Source organism: Amblyomma americanum, chromosome 7 (genome assembly GCF_052857255.1).
Source record: "Amblyomma americanum isolate KBUSLIRL-KWMA chromosome 7, ASM5285725v1, whole genome shotgun sequence".
Lineage (NCBI taxonomy): Eukaryota > Metazoa > Arthropoda > Arachnida > Ixodida > Ixodidae > Amblyomma > Amblyomma americanum.
Genome location: NC_135503.1, coordinates 26,868,335 through 26,892,447, shown reverse-complemented (window position 1 = coordinate 26,892,447; position 24,113 = coordinate 26,868,335). Strand labels below are relative to the sequence as shown.

Sequence of the window (24,113 nt, the reverse complement as noted above, 5' to 3'; positions counted from 1 at the left end):
AATTTCGCATCAGCGCCTTTTGAGATACAGCTGTATTTAACGTGGTAGGAACACTGGCGCTTTTAATTATCTCGTTTAAGATTTCTGATACGACGTCCTCCAGGATGGCAAAATTACAGTAAATGTGAAACATGCGAATTGTGTCGATTCCTGGTGATTCTTTCTAATTAATGCTGCTCATTCAAGTATATAGGCTTTTTGTTCTGTAAAAATGGGAAGCAAAGCAGACACATGCATCGAATTAGCCGTGTGCTGTAAGTGCAACGCGAATTCGCAGACGCCCCGAAAACTTTACTAAGCGAAATATCGATTGAAGTTATTAACTTTTGATCATAAATTTGAATCAAAACCGTTTAGAATAATGCAATCCGCTTCTCAAGGTAGGTCTTGCGCCTATAGGCACCCTGCTTCCGCCAGGCGCCACCACCTTCGGTTGTCGTGAAGCGCCACCGCGTAGCCGCTTTTGCGTTCGCCGGGGGATAGCTGCAGCAGACGACGCGCCTCACGCGGTGCAGCGGTATGGCGGTAAACGGCGTGCCCCTTGTTTTATCGACGGGTTTCCTTGAACTTCAAGACGTTGACGCTTTTTTCGTGGTGCAAACCTAAAAAAGGGTCAACTACTACTGCAAGCGGGCCACGTCTATGACGTCAGTGAAGCTGTGCTTGCTGCTGGCTCCGAAATCGTGGGAAAATGCATACCGCAGACAAGAATAAACGCAGCGACAAAACGCGTGACGCTTGAGGTAAGTTTAGTTTCTTCGAAAGCACTGTACAAGTGATCTAAACAAATGTGAGATTCCAGATGCCGACTTACAATTTTTTATCGCTGTACTGGTGCTTTAGATCGACGGAAGCCGAAGAATCCGCAGAGCTAGCTGTGACTGCCGCGCTGGCGTGGTGGGAAAATGTAAGCACACGGCGGCCGTTGCTCTCTACATTCAACAGTACAAATGTAGCTCCTGCACGAGCCAACCGCGAGCCTGGGGCCTTCCGTCATCGCGCAAAACTTACCCGAAACTGTCCAAAGTTCATGGGCCGAGAAAGGAAAACGGTAACTTGTTTTGGTCACGCTCTAAAAATGCAATCACCCCACTCGTTCCGAAAGCAAGATCCCTTGATGATATTTGCAAATGTACATTAATGTAATCTTATTTTACTTTTCAGTGCGTGCGAAAAACATTGATGTCGGCCATGTGATAAGGTTTTTCGCGGACATCAAATGTCCGTTGACTGACATGCTTCGCGCAGAGGCACTACCCAACGACGAAGTCGCCCCAGCGGCTTCCGAATGCTCTGAAAAGGAACTAGAACTTTTTGGATGGCCCAGAAAAGGAGAAAGCTTTCACTGTTATCAATTACAAGAAAGCGGAGGCAGAATGATTTTCAAACGACTTAACTTTCCCGAGAGGTTTGAGTAATTTATATTCTTTATTCAGCATGTCATTAATTAGGAATTAAGGAAACAGCGATGCTACTCGGTCGGCGCGCTTGCTCGCTGCGGCCCCCAAGGGACTCTCGGGCCGCCGCTAGAGGCGCCCGCGTCGGCGCCGGAGTTACATCTGCAGGGTGCCTATAGACCAAGCTTGTTTGTTTTTTCCGCTATTGCTGGATTGATGAGAAAAGTTTTCTATGGTAAAGAAGTTTGCCCGCACGAATTGCAAGACATTTTAAACACAGTGTAAGGCCGCTTTAGCGAGCGAGCGCCGAAAAAACAAAAGCAAAAGAAATCTGGGCATTTCCAGCTTCTTTGTTCGTCCGTGTGTCATCGATAGTCTATCGTCTGGCTGTCGGCTACACGTCCAACTCCAAATAATCGAGCACCTCGAAGGAAGTGAAGTACGAAGAAGGAAGAACCTTGTAACATCTTTACTCATAGTACAATGTCATCACTGGGCGCCCGTCGGCAGCACTGTCAAATCAGGTCTTTTTCTTTGATAGCAGACATTTCATCGCTCGTCCACGCTTTATTCGAACAGTGTTGACGGTCGCAAACTTTTCTTCCACTGCACTCGACAATAATTCCCAACGAACGCGAAAACTAAGCATATGATTTGGACCAATCTATGATTTCATGCATTCCTGGTTAGTCAAACAGAAAACAAGCCAATCAAACAAAGCAGTATAAGTAATAGTACATGAAATGTTATATCTAGAATACCACGAGGCAAAAAAAAAAAAAGTGTAGGGGCTTTCTTGTGGACCGGTAGTGTGCAGTGCTCGCATGAACCCCCTGGTTTTCTTCACGTAATCCCTTAAATAAAAAAAAAAAAACGCATGGGATATTTATATTTTCCGAAAAAAATATTCCGCAGTCGACAGGATTCGAACCTGTGCGGGGAGACCCCAATGGATTTCTAGTCCATCGCCTTAACCACTCGGCCACGACTGCGACTGCTGCGGGCGGTGCATTATGACGCTGCTAACGGTGGCTTCAAACGCAGTTTTTTTTTCTCCTCTGTTTTAATTGTTCGTGAACAGTTTTTCAATCTTGCGAAAGGTCACTTCCACGGCCGCGGCCGCATTGCCCGACACTCGAGCAACCACTCCGCAGGATGAAAACGATATATATATATATATAAAAAAAAAGACAGGCAGTAGCAGCTAGAGCACGATCTCTTTTTTTTTTTTTTACGCGACGTGAAGAGCAAGTAGGGAGCGGGTTCCCCCCGTCGATAAGAAACCTGCTGACCCGCAGGCCTGGTTCGCTCGCCTTTCGAGAGACAAGCCAGCGGTGCTTCGTTTCATTCGACGCTCCCCGCAAATGAGGAAGCGCTAAATCTCGCCTACTGTCTTCGCACACTTCCTCGGAGCGTAACAATTTAATCACTCACCCGGTGGGGAGCGCTCTTCTTACTCTAGTGTAATCCGCAGCTGCGTACCTTGGCGCAACGTTTAATAGCCAAAACTGTTGGGCGCAATATGTTGGCTTCCCGGGCTGCAGATGCGAGTTCACTGGTCTGGATTTTATCCCACTGGGCGCAACAGCAGCAGATGCAAAATGTATGTAGATTGTAAGCATACAACTAGTTACAGCAATTATCACCATGCAGAATTACGCATGACACTTTGTACACAAATAAAGAAATCAAAACACAATAACACAATTACATATTAGATATCTAGTTTAGTCGCCATCTGCACATTATTTGAAGTAAAAAAATAAAGATTGTGTTCTGAGTTTGAAGGTTCGTCGATTTCCACAGGTTCTAGCGTTCTCGATGACATGACATTTAGCTACCTCAATCCACATGCTCTGTTCTAATTTTTCGTGTTGTGTCTGGGGGTGTGGGGAGGGGGGGGGGGGGAGGTAGAAAGGGAGGCGGTGAAGTGCGAATACACTACATGTTCTTTGGGGTCGCCTACGCGGTACCAAAAAGCGCATTTTCCTCGAACCCTACCCCCCCCCCCCCCCCCCCCCCCCCCCCCCAAATCAGAAGTGCACACACAAACAAAACTACGTCTAATTTCTTCACTGCTGGTGGTCGCTGAAGGTGCAGGGTTGGTTAGATGTTCACAGGTCACAGGGTATTCTTATGTGCAGCACACTCGAGCACTTAACGGCGCCTATAAAGCTGCAAAGGTCCTCGAGAGTAGTAATGAGTCTCCCCTTCACCCTCTAATTGTTTTTAAAGTTTTGGGAATCTAGCAAATGCCCCTGTACAAGGTTCATAAGCAGACTCTGTGTCTTGAGTACTTTTGACTAGCCGATATGCGAAAGCGTAGGTGAGGCGATGCCTGCACTCTCGCCGTGATTTCCCGAGGTGTAAGTACGCGATTAAGTACTCTCTCCTCATGACACGCGCATTCATATTCTCGCCCGTATTTCTAGCGCTTTTTCTGGTGCGCCAGCGAAGTTATGTTCCACGGTGCTTTCGCTCAATATTTTTAATCACGTGCAGATTTCTACAGGATACCACCAAACACGTGGTTGCGCTTATGTAGGGCTATAATAAGAGCAATAAAGAAGAGTTGTGAATTTTGTAGCTTCCAAGAGATAGAGACGGCTTCTGCACGTATCCATCTCAGGGCATCGAGCCGAGATATCCCCCTTTTGTTTATGCACCGATTCATTAATTAGCCAATTTATAAACAAAAAACTCACAGGACGGCTACGACTGTGTAATCATCGGTAAGCGATAGCTGCTTAGAGGGTTAGCTTTAAGGATATATTCCTGGCCCACTGGTCTAGTGGTCAAGTGATGCATCCCTCAACTGGCAGGCGGCTGTTCCAAACAGAGCCACCAGTAGGCTTATGCGACACAAGTTGACCGTGACATAAGGTCACGTGACATTAACGTCACGTGACCTCATGCCATGGTCTCAGCGTCGGTCGCATAACCCTAACGTCACGTGGCATAATGACGCGTGACATGAACGTCACGTCACCGTGACATTAACGCACCCACCGGTTACGCCAGCGGCGACGGCGCTGAGAAAGCCAGGGACGGGCGTCTTGCAGCTATCGCTGTAAAATGAATAAAGTTATCTGTAGTGCTGGCTCCACACGCAAAGGGGAATTTTAAGAGCCCCGTCACCTTGAGGCACAGCGAGCTATATGTGCCCTCCGTCATTTCGGGCATTCAAAGCATTACGTCACGGGCAAGACGTCGGTCTTGGCTAGTTGCCATACGGCTTGCTTCCTTGAGGCACAGCGAGCTATATGTGCCCTCCGTCATTTCGGACGTTCAAAGCATTACGTCACGGGCAAGTCGTCGGTCTTGGCTAGTTGCCATACGGCTAGCGGAAGCAAGCGCGAAGTGGAAGCAGAGCTATTTTAGGCCAGCTGATTTACCTCGCTTTCCAAAAAAAAAGCGTGCTCCTTTCGCTCTCGGGAGACGCTGCACAAGCCTCACAATGCCCCGAGTGCGATGCCTTTTCGAAATAACGAGCTACGCATTCACATGAATTTTCTCCCCGCCAGCCTACAAGGGCGAAGTCGTAAAGAAAGTGGAACAAGTGGTAGAGATTCCGACTGCGTGCTTTAATTAGTATTTCGCTGTATTTAAAGAAGCTAACCGATAGTCCCTCAGGGTAAGACAGTAGATTCCGATTAAGGGCAAGCGTAGCAGAGGGAGGTGGAGTGTCAGGTGGGTAATCAAGATTAAGAAGTTTGGGAGGATAAAGTGGCCGCAGATGGCACAACAGAGAATTAACTGGGAATATATGTAGGAGGCAAAGGTACTCCAGTGGACACGGTTGGGATGATGATGATTATCATGATGGTGATGATGATGAATGATGATGGGAGAAGGTGGAGCTGTCTGGTTAACGGGACCTGCTTATGCACCCTTCGGTTCAGTCTCAATGCATCACTCTGAGCTTAACCCGGACCACAGTGGGACTGACTGCGGCACCAAACAACCAACCGACTGACTCTTCCCACAACTATACAGCCTCATAATCATTTACATTGTTGTTGTTGCCGTTTTTACTGCTGAGGGGAATTTCCTAGACCGCTGACTATTATCATCCTCCTACGACCTAGTGTAACCCACCAGGAAGCTCTAGTTTCTAATCCTCTCAACTTGGACATTGGTCGCATAATGAAATGCTTCCCCAGAAGGTATTACTCCCTCATAAAGTTCGCATACAAAATGGGAGATACCGCAACATATTACGAGAGCGTATAGCGTTGACCTGATCAACTTCGAATGTGTGGAATTTTTTTTTTTACTTTTTGGTGTCTCCATGCACACACTCCAAACCTGAAGCAGTAACCATGGGCGCATGCCGAGTAACGTCCCTCTAACTCCAACTAATATCTAACAAAAAGCATCCAACTGCAGTGCTTGCCTTTTTTCCATTATTTCTATTGAATAAAATAATGATTGATAGTGCGCTTTGTCTCTCGATAACCAACGACTTGCTGAGTACAAAGGCAAGCATGTCTTCACCTCGCAAATGGTTAGGTGAGCTCTAAACTAACTTGCAACCTCGTAAGTCAAATACCCTGCGCTCCGGTCCATTATAGCTACAATCTCCAAACACTCCAACCGCCGACCAAGCAGTGCGGCCGGAAGACTTTTCTAAAGCCCACCGTTGGCGCCTTGCCGAGGATGTGGTCTTTGTAGTCGCGAAATCCTCGTCAACCGAAGAAAGAGCCTCAGCTTGTTCGCGCTAAACACAAACCGGACAGACCTCTATCGGTCAACGAGTAAGGCTAGCTAGGTGCGTATCTTTCGACACTTTTGCCTCGCCACACACAACAGTGTCTCAAGGCGAGCTGCGGCGCTTTTCATTAGGCGCAGCCACTTAATGCAATTAGCCTTGATGGCCTCCTCACCGCGACTCCTTTTTCCCGCACCGCAGGCTTCGTACGGGCCTCGCGCTATTCTCAATGGGTGCAGCGTACCGTGAGCGCTCTCTCGTAATGGCTGGCTTTGTCATCGCCTGTGTCCAGAGTGGCGGCTGCCGCCTTCCGACAGAGCCTGTGTTTGCTTTGGCACATGTCCGAGCCCGCCTGTATGCATGCGGACGAAGGACGGGCTGTGCCTTGTGCAGTCGCGCATGGCTGATCGGCCACCTCGGCTCTTTCCCTCTCTCCAACCTCTCCTCCCACACAGTGCGATGGGCAACTTGCTCGCAGTGGAGCGGACACTAGGAGCGCGAGGCGACGGCTGGTGTATACAAGTGGGGGTGTCGTCACTTGTTCTACGAGCCAGGCGCACAGCTTTGAAAACCCGCCCCGCTTGTGCCGTGCCTTCCGCACCGCTGAGCGCGTCGTCGATGAGAAATCGACGCCACAACTCGTGGTGCCAATTAAAAAAATGACCGTGAGGTTAGGCGGGCTCGTTTCTTTATAAATGCACCGGTAACTAAGCATTAACCCTTTTGAGCGAGACGCGGCGTTACTGCGGTGTCGTTTGCGTTAATTAATGTAACGCGGCTTAATAGCGGGCTGCGAACAGTGTTGGGTTAGTGGCGCCACAGTTGAAGGTGAGAGAGGGGGTGGGGAGGGCTTAATGTGAACCTTCCGAAGCGCGCCTTGTTAATCGCTGTGTAAAATCAGCTGCGCAGTTTTCCCTTCTTCTTCAGTAGCCACTCGGCTGGTTTTGCAAGACAATGGGCTAACAATTGGCATCATTCATGACTTCGTTTGCACACTGTGGCTTCATTTTCTATTTATTTTTTGGGCGGCGAGAGCTAGAAGCCAAAGGCACCTGCCACCGTGCATAAAGAAGCGGCCTGCACACTTTTTTTTTTTAAACTGCAGGGACACGTAGCTGACGATTAGTAGTGCATGGGACAATTGCAACTCGGCTGTCCATTTGGTTTGAAAGCTTAGACGTCACAAGACTGATTAGTAGTGTGCAGGGTTTAACATCCCGAAGCCGCAGTTGTGCTATGAGGGACGCCATAGTCAAGGGCTCCGGATTAATGACGGCCACCTCGGGTTCTTTAGCCCGCCCAAAGAGCGCATAACACAGCGCGCTTTCATCATCATCATCAGCCTGACTACACCCACTACAGGGCAAAGGCCTCTCTCATGTCTCTCCAATTAACCCTGTCCTTTGTCAGCTGCGCCCACCCTGTGCCTGCAAACTTCCTAATCTCATCCGCCCACCTATCCTTCTGCCGCCCCATGCTACGCTTGCCTTCTCATGGAATCCACTCCGTTACCCTTAAGGACCAGCGGCTATCTTGCCTTCGCTGTACATGCCCTGCCCAAGCCCACTTCTTCCTCTTGATTTCGGCTAGGATGTCATTAACACGCGTTTGTTCCCTCACCCATTCTGCCCGCTTCCGGTCTCTTAACGTTACACCTATCGTTTTCCTTTCCATGGCTCGCTGTGCTGTGCTTAACTTAAGCTGAACCATTTCGTTAGCCTCCACGGTTCTGCCCCATAGGTGAGTGCCGGTAAGATACAGCTGTTGTACACTTTCCTCTTGAGGGATATTGGCAACCTTCTATTCATGACCTGAGAGAAGCTGCCATATGCGCTCCACCCCATTCTTATCCTTCTAGTTATTTCCCTCTCGTGATCCGGATCAGCGGTCACTACCTGCCCTAAGTAGACGTATTCCCTCACCGCTTCTAGCACCTCATTGCCAATTGTGAACTGCTGTTCCCTTGCTAGACTGTTGAACATTACTTTCGTTTTCTGCATGTTAATTTTTAGACAGACCGTACTGCTCTGTCTGTCTAACTCATTGATCATGATTTCCAGTTCATCTCCTGAGCGACTCAGCAAGGCAATGTCATCAGCTAATCGCAGATTTTTTTAGGTATTCTCCATTAACTCTTATCCCCAGCTGCTCCCAATTCAGGCCTCGTAATACCTCCTGTAAACAGGCGGTGAACAGCATTGGCGACATCGTGTCTCCTAGCCTGACGCCCTTCCTTATTGGAATTTTATTTGCTGACTTTATAGAGGACTATGGTAGCTGCACAATTCCTCTATATATCTTCCAGTATTTTGACATAAGGCTCATCTACACCCTGATTCCGCAATGCCTGTATGATTGCTGAGTTTTCCGCTGAGTCAAATGCTTTCTCATAATCAATGAAGGCCATATGTAGGGGTTGGTTATATTCTGCGCATTTCTCTATCATCTGATTGATGTGTCTCATCATTTGGTTGATTAAAGTCTAAGGTTGCCCTGACTCTATTAGCGATTACCTTAGTAAATACCTTGTAGGCAACAGACAGTAATCTGATCGGTCTTTAATTTTTCAAGTCCTTGGCATCTGCTTTCTTATGAATTAAGATTATATTTGCGTTCTTCCAAGCTTCTGGTACGGTCGAGGTCATAAGGCATTGCGTATACAGGGTGGCTAGTTTTTCTAGCAGAATCTCCCCTCCGTCATTCCACAGATCTGCTGTTACCTGATCCTCACCAGCTGCTTTTCCCCTTTTCACAAGTTTTTCACAAGGGCGTTTTCACAAGCCTCGTTTACATGAATGCGAGAGAAGTCGACTCCAGTCCACTTTTTGAGGGAAAGCGCGAAAACGTCGAGGAAGAGAATAGAGAACGAGTCAAGCCTATCCTTCTCAAAACCTACTCTTTCCCTCAAAAAGGAGACTGGAGCCGACTTCTGTGCATTCATGTAAACGCGACTACATTTCGCATCATGCAAACACGACTACATGGTGCCGCGGCCAACTTTTCACACCTTGGCCTTGGCCCAGCAGTCGAAGGTCACATTCACTGGGCCATTGCCTGAGGAGCATGCTACTACCACAGCCACGCTCACTAAATACATATTTTTTTTTTTCTAATTCATCCTTCTGACTCGCTGATGTAATCTTAAGCCTACAGACCATTTATCAAGCTCTTGCGTGGTGGTTTGGTTCACGTGCGTGAGATGTTGCGCGTTTTCCTCAAGTCTGTCTGGTAGCCCGACAAGCGAAGGAAGCGGAACACAAGTGCCGTGGGAAAAAAGATGATTTGAGAACGTGTGCTTCCTTCTGTGCTGGAGCCTAACAGGTCATCCATAATAGCAGATCGGCAGATCAACAAACACAGCGCTGCGGGGTCTGCGGGGAAAATATATCTCGGTAACGTAAGAAATGAACTTCAGTAGAACGTACGACGGCTAGGGAGCAGAGAAATAAACGAGTTTTTGCGGACTCGCCGGTATGGTATCATCCTGACACGATTAATTAAGGGGACTCGTTCTTGCCTATGCTCTAAGTTCCGGGCGGAAGAAAATACAAGAAATGTAGATAATACCGAACCGGATACGCGATTCGATCAAATGTATGTTGCGTGTAAACCAGAAGCACCGTCAGTCTACGACGAGAGATCTTTCACGTCACCCTGTCCAGTACCACAAGTACTTCTCTGGTTCTAAGCAAAGGCTTGCGTGATAAAAGTGCGGTTGTACTAGATCGTGCATTGCCGAAAAACTTCTTCACACGATATCAAGAAGGTTTTTGTTATTTCTGTAACAGACTGACGCGTGAGTCACAATGCACAGAATCAAAAGCGCTTTATTCCAAGAACACGACTGCTTAAATAGCTGCGGCGGTGGCCCGTTATCAGCACAACCGGTGATAGCAACACAGGCACAGAACTGGCGCATGCTCTCTTGTGGCACACCTACGTCACAGTGCGTGACTGCACAATCTACCACATCCCTTCCCCCTTAGTCATCGATGCCGTAACGTCGCACTGGGTTACGTTGGCGAGTGGAACGCCGGAGCGGCTGAGACGTCTCGGGCTCCGGAGGTCCCAGTGCGCGGCTTGACATAGACGGCAGAGCGAACGAGGGACAGGTTTGCTGGTCTGTTGTCCGGGGATCAGAGCACCATGCTCTGCGAACGTGGTTGCGGTGGCGTCGGTGCACAGCTCCGTCTGCCGTACTCAGCTCGTACATGACGTGGCCTATCGGTCGCGACACGCGTGCAAACAACCACTTGGGCCCTGGCCGGAAGTTCCGCGCGTACACGGCGTCCCCAGACTGGAAACCTCGTGGTGGCGGCTGCCGAAGGCAGCTTGCGTCACTCTCATCCGGGCGAAGGCTGGATAGGGCGGTCCTGAACTTCCGGCCCAGCATGACTTCGGCTGGAGATTTCCCGGTCTCGGCGTGCGGCGTAGAGTGCTGTTTGAATAGAAATCGTGCAACCTTGCATAATACGGTGCCCTGTCTCTGTTTCCGTAACGCACACTTCAGTTCTCGGACCATCCGCTCCGCCCTTCCGTTGCTCGCCGGGTGGTACGGCGCCGCATACATATAGCGTATACCATTCAGTTTCAGGAAAGCCTGAGTTTCTCTGCTTGCAAAAGCGGTGCCATTATCCGACACAACCAAGTCGGGCAAACCATGTGTTGCAAACATTTTGCGAAACTTTTCAATTACTGCAGATGACTGGAGAGACGGCATCACTTCAATTTCGGCCCAGTTTGACAGGGCGTCTACGACCACCAAAAAAAACACGCCCTGGACGGGTCCTGCGAAATCCACGTGTATTCTACTCCACGGTCGTTCAGGCTTAGTCCAGAAATGCGTTGGTGTCCTTGGTTCACTCTGCCTGTTTTCCTGGCATGGCGTGCAGTGCCTCACAAACTCGACGATCTTTTCGTCCATCTTCGGCCACCACACGTACGACCTAGCGATTGCCTTCATGGTCGTCACTCCTGGATGGTTAGCATGCATAAGGCTTAGAACTTGCTTCTGCAGTGCCTCTGGAATAACTACGCGGCTCCCCCAGAGTACACAGTCACGATGTACGGACAACTCGTTTTGTCTTACCCAATATGCAGAATACTTCAGGGCTACCCGTTCTCGCGGCCAGCCCTCCAGGATCCATTGCTTCACCTGGTACAGCAGGGGATCACCCCTGGTGAAAGCTGCCACTTCCATTGCGCTCACTGGAGGGTACTCCACAGCTTCCAGAAGGAGTATGTCGCCTGGCGCCTCGGTCTCTTGGCGGGTTAAGGGGCCCGGTAACCTGCTTAGGCAGTCGGCGTTTCCATGGTCCTTGGTTTTCCTGTACTCGATGACGTAATCGTATGCCGACAGCATTAGCGTCCACCGTAACATGCGGGGAGAAATAACCGCCGGAATTTGCTTCTGCCTCTGGAAAATTCCTAGCAAGGGTTTGTGATCCGTGATAATGAGGAAATCTCGCCCACAAAGGTATTGGTGAAAATGTCGAACCCCAAAAACCACGGCAAGGGCCTCACGGTCAATCTGAGCATAATTGCGCTCCGCCCTAGATAGCGTTCTGGACGCATACGCCACAGGCTGCTCATTTCCTTTGCTGTCGCGATGAGCCAAAACGGCTCCTACACCCACAGATGATGCGTCGCATGACAACACTAACGGGACATCCGTCTTAAAATGCACCAGCAATGAGTTAGACGTTAGCAACTTCTTCAGGTTCTCAAACGCTTCCATATGCTCTGCACCCCAGTTCCATGCTACGTGGCTATCCAACAAACGATACAGCTTTTCCGCTACTTCGGTTCTTCCCTTCAAGAACCTATTATAGAAATTTATCATACCCAAAAAGGCTTGCAGTTCCTTTTTGTTCTTGGGGGCAGGAGCTTGGTGGATGGCCTCGACCTTGACCTTGGAGGGGTAGATGCCCTTTGCGTCAATCCGATGCCCTAGAAACTCAAGACTCTCCTTGAAAAATTCGCACTTTTCCGCTTGAACTCTGAGACCCGATTTGGCCAAGCGGCTGAGGACTTCAGCCAACATCCTTTCATGCTCCTCAATCGACTCGCTGGCAATCAGGATGTCGTCTAGGTATGTCGCTGCGTGCGGCATTCCAGCCAACACGGTGTCCATGGTTCTTTGAAAAACACCAGGAGCAACGGACACGCCGAACGGCAGACGACAAACCTTGTATAGCCCCTGCACGGTGTTAATCGTGAGCAACTCTGCCGTTTCTTCATCTACCAACAGTTGCTGATAGGCCTGCGTCAGATCCAGCTTGGAAAAAACACGCCCCCTTCCTAACCTCGCAAAAAGTTCTTTGCTTGTCGGAAGTGGGTACACATTGCTTTTGACGGCCTGGTTCACAGTGCTTCGATAATCCCCGCATATTCTGAGGGAGCCGTTTTTTTTCCGCACCACGACGATTGGCGTTGCCCAGTCGGAATACTGAGTGGGTTGTAGAATTCCCAGCTCCACCAAGCGGTTAAGCTCTGCCACGACTTCCTCCCTCATCGCAAACGGAATGCTACGACATTTCAGGAACCTGGCTTGGGCGCCCTCCTTGAGTTCGATGTGGATGCGGGGTAGGGCAGCCCCTGGAAACGTGTCACTGAACACCTCTGGAAACCTTTCCAAAATGCCTTCTGCTCTGGCGTGGACGCTGTAAAGGCCAGCTATGCTGATTTCCAGTGGCTGGAACCAATCCCGGCCTAGAAGAGTGTTTCCCTCTTTTTTCACTACAAGTAGTGGCAACTTAAATTCTCTGCCTTTGAACTTCACGGGCACGGACGCTTTTCCCAGCACGTCGAGACCTTCCCTCGTCCAGGTAACGAGTTGCGTGTTGCAATCTTCCAGCTTGATCTGTTTCGCCACTTGCAGCTTTTGAAATTTGTTCACACTAATAATAGACCTGGCAGCTCCAGAATCTACTTCCATAGGCACGCTTTCCTTCCCAATCTCTACAGCGATGACGTACTTTAGCGTCCCACTTTTTACTTGGCTGATACTGAACGACTCGTCGTACTCGCTCTTCACAGCATGTTCCATATCATCCAGCTGCATTTCCACTTCTGCTTGCTTTTTTCGGCATGCTTTTGCTAAGTGTCCCTTTCCACCGCAGCTGAAGCACACAGAATCTTTGTATCTGCACCGCCCTCCTGAATGGGCTGCCAAACAGCGAAAACAACGCCGCTGTCTTTCTGGTTTCTTCATGCTCGCCACCCTTCCTACTTCCGCCGTCAACTCCTGCTGGAACTCGGGTTCTTGTGCATTGCTCCTCATTGCTTTTTGCTGCTTGGCAGTCGTTTCCGCCGTTACTGCTAACTCGTATGCCGTCTCAAACGTCAGATCCTTTTCCGCCAACAAACGCTGTTGAACCACACTGTCCGAAATTCCAAAAACCAGACGGTCACGCAACATTTCCTCTAACGGAATTTTTGTACCGCCAAATCCGCAGTTCTCGGATAACTTGCGCAAAGCAGTGACATAGTCAGCCACGCCCTCTCCGTCTTGTTGGTCGCGCTTCGAAAAGACGTACCTCGAGTATAGTTCAGATGGCTTCGGGTTGATATGCTTCTTCACTGCGTCGACGATGACTTGATAGCCCACGTTGGGTGGCCGCGAAGGCTTGACGAGGGTTGCTATGAGGGAGTACGTCTCTGGCCCACAGCAACTGAGCAACACAGCTCGTTTGTCGTCATCCGTTGTGAGCTTGTTAGCTGCGCACGATAACTCAATGCGCTCGACATAATCTACCCACGATGAATTTTCACTGAGGTCGAACTCTCCAATGCGACTGCCGAAAGCCATGTCGCCGACCAACAGACCCTTGCACGGGTTCGACCGTGCCTCGTCGCCACTGTAACAGACTGACGCGTGAGTCACAATGCACAGAATCAAAAGCGCTTTATTCCAAGAACACGACTGCTTAAATAGCTGCGGCGGTGGCCCGTTATCAGCACAACCGGTGATAGCAACACAGGCACAGAACTGGCGCATGCTCTCTTGTGGCACACCTACGTCACAGTGCGTGACTGCACAATCTACCACAATTTCTCAGTTCAAAGCCAATGTGACGGCACTTCCCAGCTGTTTAGAACAAGTTGCACCGTTGGTTCAGATAGTGGAATTCGCTGCAAGTTCCACGAAGCCAAATGCGCCCTCCGGTATATCATTTTACTTATTCATGCTTAGGGCCAGTTTTATATTGTGCTGTCGCTTGGGTCGTATGGTTTATGGTTTATGGGGGTTTAACGTCCCAAAGCGACTCAGGCTATGAGAGACGGCATAGTGAAGGGCTCCGGAAATTTCGACCACCTGGGGTTCTTTAACGTGCACTGACATCGCACAGTACACGGGCCTCTAGAATTTCGCCTCCATCGAAATTCTACCGCCGCGGCCGGGATCGAACCCGCGTCTTTCGGGCCGGCAGCCGAGCGCCGTAACCACTCAGCCACCGCGGCGGCGCTTGGGTTTTAGTGTACGTAAAGCTTGCTACAGGCCCTTAAGGGTAACGCACTGGATTCCAAAAGAACGTAAGCGTAGCAGGAGGCGGCAGAAAGTTAGGTGAGCTGGTGAGGTTAAGAAGTTTACGGAGATAAGGTGGCCGCAGCTGGCAATGGACATGGTTAATTGGAGAGACATAGGCGGCCTTTGCCCTGCAGTGGGCGTAGTCAGGCTGATGACGATGATAGCTAGTAAGGACACTCACGCGAAGGCCGACTTTTATGAGCCACCGCTTCCTGAAATCCTGTTTAATTTAGATGCATATTAAGATAGTGCACACCATCGACGCATCCGCAGTGTATGACGCCGCAGAAGTGAGTTGGCCTGTGCTAATCTAAAAAATTCAGGGCTGCCTTACTTGACCTGTCCAGATAGCATTCTAGTCGCACTAATCATGGACTACCTGCGCGTATATATCTCGGTGGACAGTCAATATTGACCCATTGCGCCCCTTCTAAAAGAACTTCATGACAGGAGCTGAGAGTGAGATTGAATAGCGCGCGCTTATAGTTTTGTCACCGCTATGCAGTCAAATGGGTTCTGTTCTACCACGCGTTTGCTTCCGGGGATATATGCGCCCTCTTGCCGTCAGCACGTTCGTATCGAGAACGAAGGCTATGCATACAGGATAGACGCTGTAGTCAGGACGACGCAACCCGGCCGCAAGGAATAAGGTGTGTGGAAGAGTGTGTAAAAAAAAAAGATCAATATTTGTCTAGTCTAAGTTTTTATTCCCCCTTCCCAACCTCCCTAAGCAAGCCGTCATTGCTCAAAAACAGTGCTACTTAGAATCGAACACCGTTGAACAACGCCGTTCCAGCTAACGCAATAAGGAAATTGGCTTAGCTGGAACAGCATGTTCAACGGTGCTCGATTCTAAGTAGCACTGTATACGGAGAGTGGATAAAATCGGAAGTGCGGTTAAGGAAAACCTCACTTCCGATTTTATCCACTCCCCGTATAGTACTTAATAAAACACCTGACTATCGCTGGGCGCGTGCTCAAGAACCGTAGTGGGGATGGCATAAAGTAAGCACTTCATTCAGCTAAGTAACTTCGTAATATAGGTGACTGACTTACCAGGCTAGTCATTTGGTTTGACTAATTAGGTCATTAGCACGAATAAACACAGCGCTCACTTAAGTTCTTTTGGAAACGTGTCCTCATGTTGTGGTAATAATGGAGTGAAGTAAAGAATAATGGGAAGCACGAGTCCCACGTGAAACAAAAAGAGGCAATAATTAGTAGTAGAAGCAATATGCAGTAATTAACCAATTACTGCTCTGCTTGCTGCATATATTGTATTCAAACCGCTTGCTTTGTAATGGTAGCCCCCTCAGATAATTTTAAAACTTTAGAACCTTCTAATGTACTATCTACTATTTATCAAGTTTATATATCCTAAGAGTAATATTAAATTCGAAGTTGAAAATTAAGTCCGTACATGATCCGTCTCTGCATATCGTCTCATTTTGCGGTTAGGGCGCTCGGCTACTGATCCCGAGTTCCCGGGTTCGAACCCGACCGCGGCGGCTGCGTTTCGATGGAGGCGAAACGCTAAGGCACCTGTTTGCTGTGCGATGTCAGTGCACGTTAAAGATCCCCAGGTGGTCGAAATTATTCAGGAGCCCTCCACTACGGCACCTCTTTCTTCCTTTCTTCTCTCACTCCCTATTTATCCCTTCCCTTACGGCGTGGTTCAGGTGTCAGCCTATATGTGAGACATATACTGCGCCATTTCCTTTCCTCAAAAACAAATTACCAGTTACCACCCGCGTTGAAGCTATTGGCTTCCTACAAACGCAAATCTTTCGGCGCAGAGCTACCAGTATTGCAACGGCAGAAAATGTAGCCATCTGCAAGCATGCTAATGCGAGCAGGCAGTGCAAACAGGCCACGGCGCGAATCCGGTAAGCGGATCCTTACGGGTTTATGATAGCAGCGGCGTTCCCCGGCGTTCCTCGCGATACCGATCCCGTTTTCGGGCAGGGCTTCAGGGCAGGTACGGCGCAACACTCCGAATTTGCGGTTCGATTCTTTCTCAAGCGCGGAATCTCTTTCGCTGCGCCTGGTACCGGGACGCACTTCGCCCCGCGTCACGTGCGCGCAGTTGCGCGCCCGCGCACTCTTCGAAAGACGTCCGCGAAAAAGAGTCATGACAGCGGAAGCGCTTATATATACTGTACGAATTGCGTCCCTCTTCCCGACGGCGCAACAAATTGATTGCCCCGTCGTCCGTCGATCGAAGAGATCGCGCGACGCTTGTGAGAGAGATGCGAGGCTACCCTTTCTCGCGCCATGGGTGGAGGAGGCGCCCACGTCATCCGAGCACGTCTCGGAAGCGCGAGTGGAAGACCGATAAAGACTTCCACGCCGTTTTCTCTGTGCCAATGTGTCTTCTTTGGCGTATACCTTAGAAGCCGCAATGCTGGGGCGAGAGAGAGAGAGAGAGAGCACGCCTCTTCTCCGGTGACGGTGCGTGCGGTCGGTCGGTGAAATATGGGCGTTGATAGCGTTTCGGGAGATCGGATGTAGAATTCCGGATGCGACGTTCACTGGCACGGGTCGTCGTTGAAGTTTAGTGAGCCTGCACGAGCAACCAGGCCACTTTTCTTCATGTAGCGTCCAATGGAACACCGTCAGGGACCCCCCATGTTCTAGAAGGATGCAGCGCAGTGTTGGCATCGGTACAGGCGCTTGTTTCTTGAGGTGCGAAGCACAGTTGTACGCAGGTATCCCTGTATCGTTCGAGCTGTTATAGATTTCGAGAGTATGCGTCACGAAAAAAAATTAAAAACGCCAGCTGAAGAAATTGTTTCGGCAGAAGCGCTGTTCCGAGCAGTCTCCAACGCTGTTCGCTAAGGACAGTGACACGTCGCTTACATTCGCGGGCAATGTGAAGTGCGCAAAGCTGACAAACGGCCTCAGGCGTTACTCCCCGAAACCCGGTGTTCCCTATTGGTCTTGCTGCGTCTTAAAAAGCTGTAGCGTACAGCCGAAGGTATTAGTCACGCATTCGCACGATGTTGGTTTAGCTATACGCACCGCTGACTTGGTTCAGTTCACTTGCCATGATATGAGGGCAAGTGTTCAATAAAGCTGTCTCCGATTAGTGGTGCCCAACATTTAACTTTGTGTGGTTTGCCGGGATGACCGATACTAGAAGTAAAAAACAACCAACTGTTCGACGCCCATGATCACATCACTCTTCCATCTTATCAAAGGACGCACAGCATGTTATCCATAAACCCTTGTGTCGATAGTTGGCACAACACGAAGCCATTATGCGGCAACGGTATGCTTTCCAAACAAAAATAAACAACAGAATCCGCCTTTCTATCAACAAAGGAGCAACTAATTTGATGTTATGGAAACAATACAAGTATCAGTAAGAATTTTTCTTGATTTAAAGAAAGGCTTTCAGTCCGTGAGACATGATACACTGCTTCAAAATTTAGATATCAGGAATTCAAGAGAACGCCCAACCTGCACATTCTAGCCTAGTTGCTTATCGTACTCTGTTCTGCAGCCGCCCTCTTTCTTACGTCACGGATGACGTCAACGCGCGATTCTTTAATGCTCAAAGGCATGCGCCATGTTGTGGCAGCCAAGCGAACTAGAATTGCTTGTCCCGAATGCCTGCTATTGGCGTGATGGGGTTAGGGGTCCTGTTCTGGAGCTTCTCGCTTGTTATTCGATGTATCGCCTCCAAACAATACATATAAATCCATCCAATCAACAGCAGATAGAATCATAGTTTATGTGCCGCAGGGTTCAATCTTGAGACACGCGGTGCTAGATATTACTTTTACGTATATATAAACGATGTAGTGAACAAGCCACTAACTCGGAACATCATTATTTACGCTGATGAAGCTAATGCGCGCCTTTAATGAAGGAACATGTTCTCTCACAAAAAGACATCAACATCTGGCACAACTTTCAGCCGGGCTAAAATCTAACCATGTCGTATTTAGGGCCCAAAATAAAACCATCGCTAATGACAAGCTAAAATTTGTAAATTCACCTCTAGTTCGTGAGAACTCAGTAAAATTTCTGGAACTAAATTTCGAGCACCATCTATTGTAGAACGACTATTCAGACTACTGAGTAGTAAATGAGGTGCTGCGGTCAGTATAAAACTGAACTTTGAACAATTTTACCCTTGAGATACAAACCGCAGCTACAGTAATCGACAGTTAATTCCTATGTACACTACTAATGGCTGGTATTAGGCACCACAACATGGACTAATCAAGCAAATTAATTCTCGCTACAGAACAGCTATCCGTGCTATACTCAACATTTCACTCACCCAAAACACAAGAAATGCTTTCAGAAAACACAGGTTACTTACAATAGAAAAAAAATTACGATAAAAACTGGCATATACTTAACAGAAATCAAATAAAACGCGTTATCAAGCATTTGAAAACGCACATGTTGACAATCCTAGAATTTGCAACTTTCGAACTGCTAATTTCCTTGTTTCAAAGTTCTATACGAGTTGTTGCCACCAGAATTGACGTTTGTGATACCACAATCTCTATATGCTTACCGCAAAGTAGTTTACGTGCCAATGGAAAACCGAAGCGCCCAGAGCTGCCCACAAGTCGTGCATGATTTGCTATTTTCTTAACATGCCATGCTGTTTGTGTGTTCTTGTGCTTTCATTGCACCGTCATGCGTAATAAAACTTTTTGTAACTATTACTACATTTTTGTAGAATATTCAGCAAACAAGGGAAGGGAAATGAGGTTCTCGTTTGAAAAACTTATTAAGGAAGCCAACAGCCACTGAAAGCAAGGTGCATAGGTTAATGTTTCTTTTTTTTATTTATGGTGGTGGCCAGTGGGGTTATTTTTGTCCTGTTGTGCTTTTTGCGTTATCATCGGCAGATATGAAACCCTTGGAAATGTTTGTTGTTTTCGTGTTGTAGAGCACGATTCAGTTAGATGTTCTCTTACGCCTATTGCCTGCTCCTTTCTTTGCACATGCATTGTGGATCAAAGTCAAAACAATCAAATATTGCAAACCATGTCAAATTGCTATAATCCGGTAAAAAAGCGAACAGATCGAGAAAAACGGTAAGAGCTAACTATCCAGGCCGATAATTCTTTTTTCATTCCGCTAGCTTTTTCTCCATGTTCCCACTGCGTTGTGTCGGAAGACGGTGCGGGCAGGGCAATTGTTTTTTTTTTCTTTAGCCCCATCTAACCTCTGTCATAACTCCCCAATGCGTGCTGGGCAACATTATTTTTCTTTCTTTTTCTCTGCCCACACTAATATATGTCATAAATCCCAGATGAAGCCGCGCCAACTCCAGAAACTATATTCAATACATGAACGTAGGTCAGTTCGTCTATACTTGAAAGCTACTATGAGGTGGACATTCTGCAAGGCAAAGCCGCTGTGATAGCCGGCGTTCTTTCTTTCTTTCTTTCTTCCTTTCTTTCTTTCTTTCTTTCTTTAAATAAATAAATAAATTCTTTATTTCACTCATGAAGTGAGGGAGGGCGGGAAAAAAATCTGAAAATTCAGCTTGACTAGTTCCCAGCTCCCCAGATTACAAAAAATTCAAGAAACAAAAGAGAGGACAAGGAAAAAAATAAAATAAAATAAAATAATGGCAGAGCGGCATAATAACAACACAAATCAAAATACAGAAATGCTTTGTTTACAAAGTCAGATCGGCTTGTACAAGGAAAACAAAACAATTCTAATTGAACTGTATGATACATCGGTGAGAAGCGAAAGTACATGCCGGAAAAAGCCCGAAAAAACAAGAACGTTACATAAGTAAAGGAAAGAGACGGAGAAAACAATGCGCATGAACAGAAAAGCGTTGCTCAAGGAAAGGTACAGCGTACATATGCAAAATGCTAGAAATACCCCATCATATGAAGGAATTGTTTTCTATGAACAGTAATTTCAGTTCTCTTTTTGAAGTTAACTCGGGAGTGATACCGTTTCTGTAACAGATATTTAACAAGTGTGGTAGCAATCTGTTTATCATTCGTCGTCCATAATCTGTCCTGCACGTTTTTACTAACCAAGGCTGTGTGCTTCTATATTCATAAGCTAGTGTCCTTTTACAAAGAGATGCCAACCGTAATAGATAATGAGTGTTGTTTTTTATTTCAATCCTATAACGCGAACACAAGCCGTGCGAGTATAGGCTGTCTATTTTCATTATGCAATATTTCGAGAACAAAAGGTGGGAAGGGTGACTTCTGGGGACGTTTTCAATGTTTCTTAACATTTTTTTCTGCAATGTCAGAATTTTTTGCAAATTTCCTTTGGTTGTATTCCCCCAGACTAGTTGGCAATAGTTTATGTGTGAGCGGAATAGTGCATTGTACACTTTCTTTCTTTCTTTCTTTCTTTCTTTCTTTCTTTCTTTCTTTCTTTCTTTCTTTCTTTCTTTCTTTCTTTCTTTCTTTCTTTCTTTCTTTCTTTCTTTCTTTCTTTCTTTCTTTCTTTCCTTCTTTCTTTCTTTCATTCTTCCTTTCTTGTTTTCTTTCTTTCTTTATTCATTTATTTTTTATTTACTTATTTATTTATTTTGTTCCTTAGACGATGTTTAAGAGAAGGCCAAGGGTAAAAGCCTGACGAGGCCTTGTCCCCTTGTACAAGTTTTTACATTTCCGCAGTTCGGTCAGCAGTACCACACTATTGACTGCAACAGCAGGACCAGGACACGCCCCCCTGCCCTCTCGCCACGAGGCCATTTTTTCACTGTGATGAAGATATCCGCCTAGGTTTTGCCCCAGTGACATCCTGCAGAAAGTTCCAAGAGCAAAACTAAGTCATGTACTCTGGGCTGCGTTATCATCCCCTTACGGCTGCTGGCTAGCAGCGTGGCCCAGTGCCGGCGAGTCGCAGTTAACTGAACGCAGTGTCACACCCCACCGCCGCGAGTAAGCCGTCGGCTTCTTGGTGCGTAGACAGCCGCACGTGCATGTTCTTAGCCGCCTGCTGGGCTCACACAGAGTGGGCCCCAGAGGAACGCCGCGGCCGAGACAGATATCCCGGCCCGAAATTGGACGGGCGCGTTGCTGTGCGCGCGCACGTGGCTGGTCTCTTTTCAGCGCGGCTGACCTCTGACCCGTTCGAACGGCCGCGCGGAAGTGCCGCCGCCGTTTCCCGCCCAGGTCCTTTGGTGGGCAAGAGCGTCGTACTGCTGCACTTGTTGCTCCCTTCTTCGGGTCGCGGGCTCGTTTCGAAACGAACGCCGTCAATGGCCCGGCGCAGAGCTTAATCTCGTTCGGTCTATATTCCGAACAAAATATAAAGAGGCCGCGAGCCACCGCGAGCTGCCCCGTAGAGTCGGTTTGCTCGGAGAGGTGGCAGAGACGGCCGCACCCAAGAGTGCTTGCGCTCCCTCTGAGTCAAACTCCCAGCAGAATTATAGTTCTCTGTTTTTTGTTTCGCTTCGTTTCATCGGTCCTTTGTCCTTATCGCGCGGGTTGAAGCCTTGAAAAGTATTCGACCAACTCGTAGATACCAGGAGGCTTGGTCAACGAGAGGGGCGTGCCAGGTTCCTCTAGGCAGAGAAAAGGCGGCTTCAATATCCGGAAGTCCTAAGTACGGCCCTCTCCAAAAGTCTTCCGGCCGCATGATTTGCTTTTCAGCCATGCAGTCGGGAACTGGAAGCACCCTGAAGCTCTGAATCACAGGGAGGTGTGGAGAAGCTTCGTCCACACATTTCAAGACTTTTTGGCCTTTAGAGGTGATGCTGCAGGCTAGGAAGCAACGCGTGTGACCTGAGGACTTTTGGGCAGTGATGTACGTTCACTAATCACTTCTTGTTATAATGTATTCTCTTTCATGAGACGTAAGCGGGTGGGGGTCGGAGGGGTGACGGTCTTAGTCTTTTCAAGCCAGCGAGTAGTCAAAGCATGTGTTGTGGAATCTTCTAGCAAGATTGCGTGGTCACATCCACAAAGCCGCGGTTTATCAGTGAACACTGTTTCTTTTTTTTTTTTGAAAAACCATACCTTTGTTGGTTCTCTACTATTATTTTATCTGATAGAGGTGAGTGCCTCCGCGAACCGAGCTCAGCAACCTCTGTAGTGTAAAGTCACAGAAACTGTTAGCCCGGCAATAGAAACGCGGCGGGCCTTCACCTTATCTCAGAATATCAGATCGAAGGGAAACATCCAGGTCCACTACCGGGATATACAAAACCACCGGTCATATTATTAGTTACTAGTTCTCACCGCTGTATCGGCGCAGAGAGTGTCTCATTCGGCTTCATTTATTATTTGACTAGAAATACCTAGGCAGCCTTGTCAGCAGCCGAGTCCACAGGAACCCACCGTACATACACCTAGACGCAGATAAACCTTGTGTCACATTAGGGACAGCTGCATGTTTCGTTTTGACTACGGGAGGAGGAGACTGCACGTTTTAATGAAGGGTTATGACTGGTTTCACCCAGTCTGCATTGGGGCTGCATCAGCGATCCTCTGACGGCCGCGTGTCCCTTGGCACAAGAAGTGTTGCGGTGGTTCACAAGAAACGAACTGTCCTGTCAGCAGTCCAGTCCACAAGAGCCCGCCATACACATACAGTTAGTCTCCAATATAGCCCGTATTACACGAACCACAGCACCAGAGTCGCTTTGACTGCTTTCACTATGGCTGAATCGTGGCAGCATCGGCGATCCTCTGGCGGCAGCCTGTCGTACGTTCAGCTCCGTGACCCTTTTTCGTGCCTTGTTCGCCAAGGGGCTGAACGCGCCCTACTCAGCGAACACATCGCCTCCTTCTCTCAAACTCCTCCCCAGCAACTTCCTTGCTCTGTCCCGCGAACACTGTTCATCCCCGTACGCCAGCGGCGGCGGTGTTTGGCGGACTCTTCAAAGAGCGCTTCACCACCGCTCGCTCGCCGACATTCTTGCGAACACTGGACGCACCTCCAAGGCGAGGAACGAGGGGCCGGATTTCGTATAGTTTGTTTAACGAACAACATGGGCGTGCGCTGAAAAACGCCCTTCAAGCGCGAGCACGCGCTCTCCGCTGCTTTTATCGTTTTAGCTAGGCGTGGTGAAGGAGGTGTCCCGTTCTAAGCCTGGAGCTCGATGCTGTCGAGGCGGTGTGCCGCGCGCTTCCTGGACCGAACGCTTCCGCGCTCTGCCGCGCGCATCTATCGGTTCTGTTCGACGAAAGTGTTCGCTCTGGGCGGTTTCGGACGTCACTTCTGCCGCGGCGCGCTCGCCTGCGTCACGACGTGACAACGACGTCGCGAGCACGACGGTCCGGCTACGGCAGAGCGCAAGAAGAGCGGGGGAAGGCGAAAGAAGGAAGACTGATCGTTTCTTCCGTAGCGACCGTTTGTTTGCACGCCGTTCTTCCTATAGTAGTTCCGGGGTCAGACGTGAGAGGTCGCCGCGGGATGTAGTAAACGTTTCCTTGGCTCGCGTTTAGGCTCGAGCAGAAGCACAAAGGGATCACTGGGCACACTCTTCGAGAAATTGGGAAAGAAAAACAGCATT

The 24,113-nt window shown here is 48.5% G+C and overlaps 1 protein-coding gene and 1 non-coding gene across 3 annotated transcripts in view; one reads left to right on the top strand and one right to left on the bottom strand.

The window, feature by feature from the left end:
• LOC144098720 (uncharacterized) overlaps positions 1-24,113 on the top strand; it is a 621,279-nt gene that overhangs the window by 137,836 nt on the left and 459,330 nt on the right. The window lies entirely within an intron of this gene.
• Positions 2,308-2,389, bottom strand: TRNAS-AGA (transfer RNA serine (anticodon AGA)). The gene has a single exon. It is a non-coding gene; the product is annotated as a tRNA-Ser (tRNA).